The 12,223-nt window shown below is 44.0% G+C and overlaps 12 pseudogenes; 3 read left to right on the top strand and 9 right to left on the bottom strand.

The window, feature by feature from the left end:
• The first annotated feature begins 494 nt into the window (after positions 1-494).
• Positions 495-613, top strand: LOC148267155 (5S ribosomal RNA; annotated as a pseudogene).
• Positions 614-957: 344 nt separating this feature from the next.
• Positions 958-1,076, top strand: LOC148267154 (5S ribosomal RNA; annotated as a pseudogene).
• Positions 1,077-1,401: 325 nt separating this feature from the next.
• On the top strand, positions 1,402-1,520 carry LOC148267153 (5S ribosomal RNA; annotated as a pseudogene).
• A 1,772-nt stretch (positions 1,521-3,292) lies between these two features.
• On the bottom strand, positions 3,293-3,411 carry LOC148267152 (5S ribosomal RNA; annotated as a pseudogene).
• Positions 3,412-3,990: 579 nt separating this feature from the next.
• LOC148267151 (5S ribosomal RNA) lies at positions 3,991-4,109 on the bottom strand (annotated as a pseudogene).
• A 209-nt stretch (positions 4,110-4,318) lies between these two features.
• LOC148267150 (5S ribosomal RNA) lies at positions 4,319-4,437 on the bottom strand (annotated as a pseudogene).
• An 847-nt stretch (positions 4,438-5,284) lies between these two features.
• Positions 5,285-5,403, bottom strand: LOC148267149 (5S ribosomal RNA; annotated as a pseudogene).
• A 241-nt stretch (positions 5,404-5,644) lies between these two features.
• Positions 5,645-5,763, bottom strand: LOC148267148 (5S ribosomal RNA; annotated as a pseudogene).
• A 2,202-nt stretch (positions 5,764-7,965) lies between these two features.
• Positions 7,966-8,084, bottom strand: LOC148267147 (5S ribosomal RNA; annotated as a pseudogene).
• A 347-nt stretch (positions 8,085-8,431) lies between these two features.
• LOC148267146 (5S ribosomal RNA) lies at positions 8,432-8,550 on the bottom strand (annotated as a pseudogene).
• Positions 8,551-9,828: 1,278 nt separating this feature from the next.
• Positions 9,829-9,947, bottom strand: LOC148267145 (5S ribosomal RNA; annotated as a pseudogene).
• Positions 9,948-11,230: 1,283 nt separating this feature from the next.
• On the bottom strand, positions 11,231-11,349 carry LOC148267144 (5S ribosomal RNA; annotated as a pseudogene).
• Between the last annotated feature and the right edge of the window lie 874 nt (positions 11,350-12,223).

The following is a 12,223-nucleotide window of genomic DNA, read 5'->3' as shown; positions in this document are numbered from 1 at the left end:
GGTATAGGTATTTGGGGCGCGAACTAGAGTAGCTGCTATCATACTAGCATTAGTTCACCAAATCCAATAAGAACTCTGAAGTTAAGCATGTTTGTGTGAGAATAGTTCTAGGATGGGTGATCTTTTGGGAAGTGCTCGCATTGAACCCGTCTTTTTGCAGATGGGGCATTAAACGTTACGTGGGACCGGAGCAACGGTTCGCTGGTTCATTCGCAAATGTGAGTCACAGCGCCAGGGCATTTTGCTTAATATTTTTCGTGCATTCAATACAGCCCATCACGTGATAAGAGTGTCATTGCGAGCATCTTATATACTAGAACAACAAAAAATGAGATGTGGAGCGATCCGTTCATATGGGCGTGAGTTGAGGTGCCGAGGCATTTTACTTGATATTAGAACTAAAAGCAGAGGTGAGGTGCGCGGACAGCGAAACAAATGACGATAGGGGAGATAGAAGGAGAAGGGGTATATGTACTTGCGGCACAAATTAAAATTGGTGCGATCATACCAGTATTAGTTCATCAAATCCCATCAGAACTCTGCAGTTAAGTGTGCTTGGGGGAGAGTAGCACTAGGATGGGTGACCTCCTTGGAAGTCTTCGTGTTGCACCCTTTTTTTTATAGACAGGGCATTAAACATTACGTGGGACCGGAGCGACGGTCCGCCGGTTCATTCGCAAATATTAGTCACGGCACCGGGGCATTTTGCTCAATATTTCTCGTGCATTCAATTAAAACCCATTACATGATAAGAGTGTAAGGAGTATCTTACATAGTAGAACAACAAAAATTGAGATGCAGCGGGCAATCCTTTCATATGGGAATGAGTCGAGGCGTAGGGCATTTCGCTTGATATTAGAACTAGAAAAAGAGGTGAGGTGCATGCACAACGAAACAAATGATGGGAGGGTGGAGGGAAGAAGAAGGGGCATATGTATTTACGACACAAATAAGAAAGGGTGCGATCATACCAGCACTAGTTCACCAGATCCCATCAGAACTCCGTAGAAAAGCGTGCTTGGGCGTGAGTAGTAATAGGATGGGTGACCTTCTGGGAAGTCCTTGTGTTACACCCTTCTTTTTGCAAATGGGGTGTTAAACGTTATGCGGGACCAGAGCGACAATCTGCCGGTTCATTTGCAAATGTGATCACAGCACCGGGCTATTTTACTTAATATTTTTTACGTATTCAATTAAAGCCCACCATGTGATAAGAGTGTCATTGCACGAAAAATGAGGTGCAGCAGGCGATCAATTTATATGGGCATGAGTTGTGGCGCCGAGGTAATTCACTTGATATTAGAAATAGAAGCAAAGGAGAGGTGTGCGCACAACAAAACAAATGGTGGGAGGGGATTGAAAAGGAGAAGTGACATATGTATTTGAGGTGCAAACAAGAAAGGGTGCAATAATACCAGCACTAATTCACCAGATCCCATCAGAAGTCCGCAGTAAAACGTGCTTAGGCAAGTTTAGTACTAGGATGGCTGACCTCTTGGGAAGTCCTCGTGTTGCATCCTTCTTTTTGCAGACGAGGCGTTAAACGTTATACGGGACCGGAGTGACGGTCCGCAAGTTCATTTACAAATGTGAGTCATGGAGCCGGGGCATTTTTGCTTAATATTTTTTGCGCATTCAACTAAAGCCCATCACATGATGAGAGTGTCATTACAAGCATCTTATATAGTAGAATAACGAAAAAGAGGTGCGACAGGCAATCCGTTCATATGAGCATGAGTCGAGGCACTGGAATAATTTGCTTGATATTAGAAATAGAAGAAGCGGTGAGGCGTGCGTGTACAGCAAAACAAATGATGGGAGGGGGAGGGGAGGAAAAGGGGATTTGCGACATGAATTGTAACGGCTGCGATAACACCAGCACTAATTCACCGGATCCCATCAGAATTCCGTAGTTAAGCGTTCTTTTGCGAGAGTAGTATTAGGATGGGTGACCTCCTGGGAAGTCCTCGTGTTGTACCTTTTTTTTTGCAGACAGGGTGTTAAACATTACACGGGACTAGAGCGACAGTCCGCCGGTTCATTCGCGAATGTGAGTCAGGTGCCGGGGCATTTTGCTTAATATTTTTCATGTATTCAATTAAAACTCATCACGTGATAAGAGTGTTATTACGAGTTTCTTACATAGTAGAACAACAAAAATAGAGTTGCGGCGGGCAATCCGTTTATATGTGTATCAGTCGAGGGGTCAGAGCATTTCCTTTGATATTATAACTAGAAACAGAGGTAAGGTGTACGCGTGCAGCAAAACAAATGATGGGAGAAGGGAGGGAAGGAGAAGTGGCACATGTATTTGTAGTGTAGAATGGAACGGGTGCTATCACACCAGCACTATTGCACTAAATGTCGTAAGAACTCTGTAGTAAAGTGTCCTTTGGTTAGAGTAGCTCTTAGATGATTGACCTCTTGGAAAGTCCTCGTGTTACACCTGTTTCATTACACACGAGGCAATAAATGTCAAGTGCGAAAGGAACCATGGTCCGTCAGTTCATTCGCAAACGTGAGTCGCGGCGTTAGGTCATTTTGCTTAATACTTTTCATGCATTCATTTATAATTCACTATGTTATAAGTGTCTCGTTACAGACATTTTACATAATAGAACAATGAAAAAACGAGGTGCGACAAGCAGTCATTTCATCTAGGCGTGAGTCGAGCTACCGAGGTATTTTGTTTAAAATTAAAATTAAAAGAAGCTATGCAGGGTGCGCGCACAATGAAAAAAATGACTGGAGGTGGGAGGGAAGGAGAAGGGATACATGTATTTGTAGCACAAAATGGAATGGGTGCGATCATACCAGCATTAATTCACCAGATCCCATTAGAACTCCATAGTTAAGTGTTTTTTGGTGAGAGTAGTACTAGGATGGGTGACCTCTTAGGAAGTACTCGTGTTACACCCTTCTTTTTGCAGACGGGTGTTAAACGTTATGGGAGATCAAAGTGACGATCCGCCGATTCATTCGCAAACATGAGTCACGGGATCGGGGCATTTTGCTTAATATTTTTCATGCATTCAATTAAACCCCATCACGTGATAAGAGTAATATTTTTCTTGCTAGTATGATCGCACCTGTTTCATTATGCGCTGCAAATACATACAATTCTCCTTCCCTCCCCCTCCCGTCATTTATTTCCTTGTGCGTGCACACTACATCACTGCTTCTCGTTCTAATATTAAGTAAAATGCCCAGACACCTTGACTCACGTTTGCGAATAAAAAAATGACCATAATTTCTTTCGTGCGTAACGTCGAAAACCCCATCTGCAAAAATATGGATGCAACACAAGGACTTCCTAGGAGGTCACCTATCCTGGTACTACTCTCGCCCAAGTACATTTAATTGCGGAGTTCTGATGAGATCCGGTGCATTAGTGCTAGTATGATCGCACCCATTTTATCACGCGCTGCAAATAGATACACTCCTTCTCCTTCCCTCCCCCCTCCCGTCATTTGTTTTCTTGCGTGTGCACATTGCTCCTCTTTTTCTCGATCTAATATCAAATAAAATTTTCCGACGCCTTGGCTCACATTTTCGAATAAACCAATGGATCATAGTTCCAGTCACGCGTAACGTCAAACCCCTAATCTGCAAAACTATGGGTGCAACAAGAGGACTTTTCAGGAGGTCATCCATCCTAGTACTACTATTGCCGAAGCACACTTAACTGCGGAGTTCTGATGGGATTCGGTGCATTAGTGCTGGTATAATCACAACCATTTCATTACGCGCTGCAAATACATACACTCTTACTTCCCTTCCCCCTCCCGTCATTTGTTTCCTTGTGCATGCACACTACACCTCTACTTCTCGTTCTAATATTAAATCAAATCCCCTGGTGCCTTAACTCGCAAATGCACCTTGTTCTAATATCAAGTTAAATCCCTTGGCGCCATAACTCATATTTGCGAATAAACCAGCAGACCATAGTTCCAATTGTGTGTAATGTCGAACGCCCCATCTGCAAAAAAATGGATGCAACACGAGGACTTCCTATGAGGTCACCCATCCTAGTACTACTCTCGCCCAAGCACACTTCACTGTGGAGCTAAGATGGGATCCTGTGCATTGGCGCTGGTATGATCGCAACCATTTCATCACGCCCTGCAAATAGATGTGACACTCCTTCTCTTCCCCCCCCCCCTCCCGTCATTTATTTCCTTGTGTGTGCACACTACACCTCTACTTCTCGTTCTAATATCAAATATAATGCCCCGATGGCTTGACTCACATTTGCGAAAAAACCAACGGACCATAATTCCAATATCGCGTAACGTCAAATGCCCTATCTGCAAAAAAATTAATGCAACACGAGGACTTCCCAAGAGGTCACCCATCCTATTACTGCTCTCGCCCAAGCACACTTAACTGCGAAGTTCTGATGAGATCCAGTGTATTAGTGCTGGTATGATCGCACCAATTTCATTACGTGCTGCAAATACATACACTCCTTCTACTTCCTTCCCCCCTCTCATCTTTTGTTTTCTTATGCTTGTCCACCGCACCTCTACTTCTCGTTCTAATATCAAGTAAAATCTCTCGGTTCATTAACTAATATTTTTGAATAAACTAGTGGACCAAAGTTCCAGTCGCACGTAACGTCGAATGTTCAATCTACAAAAAAATGGATGCAACACGAGGACTTCCCCGAAGGTCAGCCATCCTAGCACTACTCTCACTCAAGCACAGTTAATTGCGGAGTTCTGATGGGATTCGGTGCATTAGTACTGGTATGATTGAACCTGTTTCATTCCGCGCTGCAAATACATACACTCCTTCTCTTTCCCTCCCCCCTTCCGTCATTTGTTTCCTTGTGCGTGCACACTACACCTCTGCTTCTCGTTCTAATATCAAGTAAAATTTCTCTGGCTTCTTGACCCATATTTGTGAATAAACCAGCGGATCATAGTTTCAGTCTCGCGTAACGTTGAATGCCCCATTTGCAAACAACACGAAGACTTCCTAGGAGGTCACCCATCCTAGTACTACTCTTGCCCAAGCACACTTAACTTCGGAGTTCTGATGGGATACGGTGCATTACTGCTAGTATAATCGCACCTGTTTAATTCTGCTCTTCAAATACATACATTCCTTCTCCTTCCCTCCCCCCTCCCATCATTTGTTCCCTTGTGCGTGCACACTGCACCTCTGCCTTTCGTTCTAATATCAAGTAAAATATCCTGACGCCTTGACTCTCATTTGCGAATAAACCAGTGGACCATAGTTCTAGTCGCGCGTAATGTCGAGTGCCCCATCTACAAAAAAATAGGTGCAACACGAGGACTTCCCAGGAGGTCAACAATCCTAGTACTACTCTGACCCAAGCACAGTTAACTGTGGAGTTCTGATAGAATCCGGTGCATTAGTGCTGGTATGATCGCACCTGTTTCATTCCGCGCTGCAAATACATACACTCTTTCTCCTTCCCTCCCCCGTCCTGTCATTTGTTTCTTGTGCGTGCACATTGCACCTCTACTTCTAGTTCTAATATCACATGATGAGCTTTAATTGAATGCAAAAAAAATATTAAGCAAAATACCCTGGCGCCGTGACTCACGTTTGCGAATGAACTGGTGGATCGTCACTCCAGTCCCATGTAACGTTTAATGCCCCGTCTACAAAAATAAGGGTGCAACACGAGTACTTCTCAGGAGGTCACCCATCCTAGTACTACTCTCGCCTAAAAATGCTAAACTGCAGAATTCTGATGGGATCCGGTGAATTAGTGCTGGTATGATCGCACTCGTTCCATTTTGCGCTGCAAATAGATATACCCCTTCTCTTTCTCTCCCCCCTCCCGTCATTTTTTTCGTTGTGCGCACACCCCTCACCTCTACTTCTAATTCTAATATCAAGCAAAATGCTCTGGCAGCTCGACTCGCGCCGAGATGAATGGACTGTCCGCCGCACCTCATTTTTTATTATTCTATTATGTAAGCTTCTCGTAATGACATTCTTATTACGGTGGACTATAAATGAATGCACGAAAAATATTAAACAAAATGCCATGGCGCCAAGACTCACGCAGGGGAATGAATCGGTGGACTGTGTCTCCAATCGCACGTAGTGTTTAATGCTCTATCTGAAAAAAGACGGGTGCAACACGAGGATTATGTGAGATTCCAAGGACACTTAACTATAGAGTTCTTACGTGATTCAGTGCATTAATGCCAAACTGATCGTGCCCATCCCATTCCCCACTACAAATGCACGTGCCACTTCAACTTCCCTCCCCCCTCCTATCATTTGTATCACTGTACACTCACACCTCACCTCTATTTCTAGTTTTAATATCAACACAAATGTCCCGACGCCTTGACTCACGCCCAGATGAACGGATTGCCTGTCGCACCTCTGTTTTCGTTGTTCTACTATGTAGTATACTCGTAATAACACTCTTATCACGTGGTGGGCTATAATTGAATGCAGAAATAATATTAAACAAAATTTCTGGCACCATGACTCACGTTTGTGAATGAACCGGTAGACTTTCGCTTTGGCCCACGTAACATCTAATTCCTTGTCTACGAAAAAAAGGGTGTAACACGAAAATTTCCCAAAAGTTAACCCATCCTAGTACTACTCCCGTCGAAGCACACTTAACTTCAAAGTTTTGATGGGATCTAGTGAATTAGTGCTGGTATGATCAAACCTACTCTAATTGTGCTTTAAATATATATATATATATCTCTCTCTCTTTTCCTTCCCTCCCCCCTCCCATCATTTGTTTCGTTGTGCGCGTACACCGCACGTTTGCTTCTAATTCTAATATCAAGCAAAATGCGCCGGCGCCTCGACTAATGCCCATATGAACGGATCGTCTACCTCACCTCTATTTTTGTTGCTTTATTATGTAAGATACTCGTAATAAGACTCTTATCACATGATGGATTTTAATTGAATACACAAAAAAATTAAGTAAAATCTCCCGACGCTGTGACTCACGTTTGCGAATGAACCGGCAAACCATCGCTCCGGTCCCGCATAATGTTTAACACCCCGTCTACAAAAAGAAGGGTGCAACACAAGTACTTCCAGCAGTTCACCAATCCTAGTACTACTCTCACCCAACCACGCTTAACTATAGAGTTCTGATAGGATCTGGTGAACTAGTGCTGGTATGATCGCACCCGTTCTTATTTGCGCCACAAATACATATACCCCTTCTCTTTCCCTCTCCCCTCCTATCATTTGTTTGGCTGTGTGTGCACTTAACCTCTGCTTCTAGTTCTAATATCAAGCAAAATGCCTCGACGCCTTGACTCATGCCAATATGAACAGATCGCCCGCCGCACCTCATTTTTTGTTATTTCACTATGTATGATACTCGCAATGATACTATTATCATGTTATGGGCTTTATTTGAATGCGCAAAAAATATTAAGCAAAATGTCCCGACATCGTGACTCTCGTTTGCGAATGGATCAACGGACCGTCGCTCTGGTTCCGCTTAACGTTTAATGCCCTGTCTGCAAAAAGAAGGGCGCAACATAAGGACTTCCTAAGAGGTCACCAATCCTAATACTACTCTCACCCAAGCACGCTTAACTGCAAAGTTATAATGGGATCCAGTGAACTAGAGCTGGTATGATCGCACCCGTTCTAGTTTGTGCCACAAAGACATATACCGCTTCTCCTTCCCTCTCTACTCCCATCATTTGTTTCACTATGCGCGCACCTCACCTATGCTTTTAGTTCTAATATCAAGCGAAATGCTTTGGCGCCTCAACTCATGCCCATATGAACGGATCACCCGCCGCACCTCATTTTTCCTTGTTGTACTATGTATGATACTCGCAATGATACTCTTATCATGTTATGGGCTTTAATTGAATGCTTGAAAAATATTAAGCAAAATGCCCTAGCGCCATGACTCTTGTTTGCGAATGAACTGGTGGACCGTCGCTCTAGTCTCACGTAACGTTTAAGGCCCCGTCTGTAAAAAGAAGGGTGCAACACGAGAACTTCCTAGGAGGTCACCCATCCTAGTACTACTCTCACCCAAGCACGCTTAACTGCGAAGTTCTGATGCGATCTAGTGAACTAGAGCTGGTATGATCGCACCCATTATAGTTTGCGCCGCAAAGACATATAACCCTTCTCCTTCCCTCTCCCCTTCCATCATTTGTTTCGTTGTGTGCACACCTCACCTATGCTTCTAGTTCTAATATCGAGCGAAATGCCCGGCGCCTCGACTCATGCCCATATGAATGAACAGCCTGCCGCACCTCATTTTTCGTTGTTCTATTATGTAAGATACTCAAAATGACATTCTTATCATGTGATGGGCTTTAATTAAATGCGCAAAAAATATTAAGCAAAATGCCCAGGCGCCGTGACTTGCGTTTGTGAATGAACCGGCGGACTGTCGTTCTGGTCCCGCGTAACGTTTAACACCCCATCTGCAAAAAGAATTGTGCAACACGAGGACTTCCCAAGAGGTCACCCATCTTAGTACTACTCTCGCCCAAACACGCTTAACTGTGGAGCTCTGATGGGATCTGGAGAAATAGTTCTAGTATGATCGCACACATTCTAGTTTGCGCCGTAAATACATATTCCCTTTCTACTTCCCTCTCCCCTCTCGTCATTTGTTTCACTGTGCGCGGACCTCACCTCTGTTTCTAGTTCTAATATCAAGCAAAATGCCCTGGTACCTCGACTCTTGCCTATATGAACGGATTGCCTGTCGCACCTCTTTTTAATTTTTTTACTATGTAAGATACTCGTAATGATACTCTTATCATGTGATAGGCTTTAATTGAATGCACGAAAAATATTAAGCAAAATGCCCTTGCACCGTGACTCATGTTTGTGAATGAACCGACAGACTGTCGCTCCAGTCCCGCGTAATGTTTAAAGCCCCGTCTGCAAAAAGAAGGATGCATCACGAGAACTTCCTAGGAGATCAACCATCCTAGTACTACTATCGCCCAAGCACGCTTAACTGTAGAGTTCTTATGGGATCTAGTGAACTAGTGTTGTTATGATCACTTCCATTCTAGTTTTCGCCACAAAGACATATACCCCTTCTTCTTCCTTCCCCTCTCCCATCATTTATTTCACTGTGCGCGCACCTCACCTCTTCTTCTAGTTCTAATATCAACCGAAATACCCCGCACCTCGACTCATGCCCATATGAACGGATCGCCTACTGCACCTCATTTTTTGTTGTTTTACTATCTAAGATACTCTTAATGACAGTCTTATCACATGATGGGCTTTAATTAATTGCGCGAAAAATATTAAGCAAAATTCTCCAGTGCTGTGACTCACGTTTGCGAATGAACCGGCGAATCGTCGTTATAATCCCGCATAACGTTTAACACCCCGTCTACAAAAAGAATGGTGAAACACGAGAATTTCTCAGTAGGTCACTAATCCCAGCACTACTCTTGCTCGAACACACTTAACTGCGGAGTTCTGATGGGATCTGTTGAACTAGTGGTGCTATGATTGCACCCATTCTAGTTTGTGCCGCAAATACATATACCTCTTCTCCTTCCCTCTCCCCTCCCGTCATTTGATTCGTTGTGCACGCACCTCACCTTTGCATCTAATTTTAATATCAAGTGAAATGCCCCGGCGCCTCGACTCATGCCCATATGAACGGATCGTGCCGCACCTCATTTTTTGTTGTTCTACTATGTAAGATGTTCGCAAGGACACTCTTATCACATGATGGGATTTAATTGAATGCACAAAAAATATTAAGCAAGATGCCCAGGCGCCGTGACTAACGTTTGCGAATGAACCGGCGGACCGTCGCTCTGGTCTTGAAAAACATTTAATGCCCCGTCTGCAAAAAGAAGGGTGTAACACAGGGACTTCCCAGGAGGTCACCCATCCTAGTACTACTCTCGCCCAAGCACGTTTAACCGCGGAGTGCTGATGGGATCCAGTGAATTAGTGCTGGTATGATCGCACCAATTCAATTTTGGGCCACAAATTCATGTACCCATTTTCCTTCCCTCCCCCCTCCTGTCATTTATTTCGCTTTACGCGCACACCTCACCTTTGCTTGTAGTTCTAATATCGAGCGAAATACCCCGGCGCCTCGACTCATGCCCATATGAACAGATCGCACACCGCACCTCTGTTTTCATTGTTTTACTATGTAAGATACTTGTAATAACACTCTTATCACGTGATGAGCTTTAATTGAATGCATGAAAAATATTAAGAAAAATACCCCGGCAGCGTGACTCACGTTTACAAATAAACCAGCAGACCGTTGCTCCGATCCCGCGTATTGTTTAGCGTCTTGTCTGCAAAAAGCAGGGTGCGACATGATAATTTCCCAGGAGGTCATCAATCCTAGTACTACTCTTGCCCAAAAATGGTTAACTGCGGAATTCTGGTGGGATCTAGTGAATTAGTGCTGGTATGATCGCACCAATTCCATTTCGCGCTGCAAATACATATACCCCTTCTCCTTCCCTCCCCTTTCCTGTCAATTTTTTCGCTGTGTGTGCACCCCGCACCTCTTCTTCTAATTTTAATATCAAGCAAAATGCCCTGGCAGCATGACTCATGCTCATATTAACGATCCACCCGCCGTACCTCATTTCTCATTATTCTACTATGTAAGACCCTCATAATGAGACTCTTATAACGTGGTGGACTATAAATTAATGCACGAAAATTATTTAAGCAAAATGAACGTGGTGCCTCATGTGTGCAAATGAACTGACGGACCGTGGTTCCGGTCGCGTGTAATGTTTATTGCCATGTGTGTAAAAAAAAAAGGTGCAACACGAGGACTTTCCAAGAGATCAACCATCTTAGTACTACTCTCACCAAGGGACACTTAACTGCAGAGTTCTTAGGGTATTCGATGCATTAGTGCTGGTCTGATCGCACCCGTCCCATTCCGCTTTACAAATGCATGCGCCCTTCTCCTTCCCTCCCTCCTCCCATCATTTGTTTCGCTGTACACGCAGACCTCACCTCCGTTTTTTGTTTTAATATCAAGCGAAATGCCCGGCGCTTCGACTCAGCCCATATGAACGAATTGCTTCCCGCATCTCTGTTTTCATTATTTTACTGTGTAAGATACTCATAATAACACTCTTATCACGTGATGGGCTTTAATTCAAGGCACAAAAAATATTAAACAAAATGCCCAGGCGCCATGACTCACATTTGCGAACGAACCGGCAGACCGTCGCTCCGGTCCTGCGTAATGTTTAACGCCCTATTTGACAAAAGAAGGGTGCAACACGAGAACTTCTCATGAGGTCACCCATCCTAGTACTACTCTTACCCAAGCATGCTTAACTGGGGAGTTCTGATGGGATCCGGCGAATTAGTGCTAGTATGATCGCACACATTCCATTTCGCGGAGCAAATACATATACCCCTTCTCCTTCGCTCCCCCTTATCGTCATTTTTTTTTATGTGCGTATACCCCATACCTTTGCTTCTAATTCTAATATCAAGCAAAATGCCCCGATGGCTCGACTCACGCTAAGATGAACGGTCCGCCTGCCGGACCTTGTTTTTCATTGTTCTATTATGTAAGATCTTTGTAATGAGACTCTTATAACGTGGTGGATTGTAAATGAATGCATGAAAAATATTAAGCAAAATGCCCTGACATCGTGACTCACGTTTGCGAATGAACCGACAGAACATGGTTCCGGTCACGCGTAACGTTTATTGCCTCGTGTGAAAAAAAATAGGTGCGACACGAGAACTTTCTAAGAGGTTAACCATCTTAGTACTACTCTCACCAAAGGACACTTAACTGCATAGTTCTTATGGTATTCGGTGCATTAGAGCTGGTCTGATCGCACCCATCCCGTTCCGCGCTACAAATGCATGTAGCCCTTCTCCTTTCGTCCCCCCTTCTGTCATTTATTTCGCTGTACAGGCAGACCTCACTCTACTTCTTGTTTTAATATCAAGCAAAATGCCCCGGCACCTAGATTTATGCCCATATGAATGGATCACCCGCCACACCTATATTTTCGTTGTTCTACTATATAAGATACTCATAATAACACTCTTATCACGTGATGGGCTTTAATTGAATGCACGAAAAATATTAAGCCAAATGCCTCGGTGCCGTGACTCACGTTTAAGAATGAACCGACGAACCGTCGCTCCGGTCCCGCGTAACTTTTAACACCCCGTCTGCAAAAAGAAGGGTGCAGCACTACTCTTGCCCAAGCACACTTAACTGTGGAGTTCTGATAGGATT

This window comes from Carica papaya, chromosome 3, assembly GCF_054855325.1.
Source record: "Carica papaya isolate Zhongbai chromosome 3, ASM5485532v1, whole genome shotgun sequence".
In the NCBI taxonomy this organism is placed as follows: domain Eukaryota; kingdom Viridiplantae; phylum Streptophyta; class Magnoliopsida; order Brassicales; family Caricaceae; genus Carica; species Carica papaya.
The sequence above is the reverse complement of the archived record's forward strand: the minus strand, read 5'-3'. Positions and strand labels throughout refer to the sequence as shown.